Source organism: Elephantulus edwardii, unplaced genomic scaffold (genome assembly GCF_000299155.1).
Source record: "Elephantulus edwardii isolate Elephantulus edwardi_28Jun2011 unplaced genomic scaffold, EleEdw1.0 scaffold00254, whole genome shotgun sequence".
NCBI lineage: Eukaryota > Metazoa > Chordata > Mammalia > Macroscelidea > Macroscelididae > Elephantulus > Elephantulus edwardii.
The window spans coordinates 1,855,766-1,856,863 of NW_006400004.1; positions in this window are offsets into that span (position 1 = coordinate 1,855,766).

Genomic DNA, 1,098 nt, shown 5'->3' on the forward strand with positions numbered 1-1,098 from the left:
GCCTTTTAATTTCCTGGCTACTGGTGCCAAGAGTGAAGTCAGTTTACATTTAGATATTTAAAATGTATTATTAAGAGCCATAGAATTGATTCTTGTAACCCCATATGACAGAATTACTATTTCATAGGATTTTCTTTCTAGAAGCAGATCCTCAGATCTTCTATGCCTCTACTGAGTGGGTTAAGACTCTCATGAAGCCCAACCGTTACAAGCCCAGCATTTCATTGTGCCTCTGTTGTTTTGTTTACTGCCAAGTTGAAACTGGCCCACAGCTGATCCTTTGGTGGATTTTCAGAGGCATTTCCTTGCATAGGAGAGATTGTCCATCTTTCTCTCGTAGAGTAGCTGGTGGATTCAAACCATGTACCTTCAGAATTATAGCATAGCTTGTCACCAGAACTCCTTTGTTAGTTGTTGTTGTTGTTGTTGTTATGTGTCCTTGAGTTCGTTGCCACTCATAGCAACCCTGGATACAATAGCTCTGAACCATGCCCTGTCCTGAGCCAGTCTCACTGTCCACTCCTACCTCCGCTGTTGCAGTTACTGTGAGTCCATCTAATCCAGGGTCTTCTCCTGTACCATTCCTCCACCCTTCCAAGCATGATGTGCATCTTTAAGGACTGAACCCTCCTGGCAACATGCCCAAAGTGTGTGAGACAGAGCTTCAGAATACTTGCCTCCAAGGAACAGTTTTGCTTCATCCCTCCAAGAGAGACCTATTTGTTCTCTTGACAATCCATGATATGTTCAGTACTCTTCTCCAGCACCACAACTCAGAGGCATCAATTCTTCTTCTGTCATCCTTAGTTGTTGTCCGCCTTTCTGAAGCATAGCAAGTAATTGTGAAGACCATGGCCTGGATCAGATACATCTTAGTCTCTAGACTGACATTGCTCTTCAGCACTCTGGAGAGATCCCTGACAGCATATTTTCCTAATGCAATTTATCTTTTGATTTTCTGATTGCTGGTGCCAAGAATGTTGTTTGTGCAACTGAACAGGATGAATTTGTTTACAACCTCAGTCTCGTCTCCATCTGTCATGGTGCTGCCAGTTGGCCTCCTTGTGAGAATTTTTGTCTTTTTGATGTTGAGCTTCA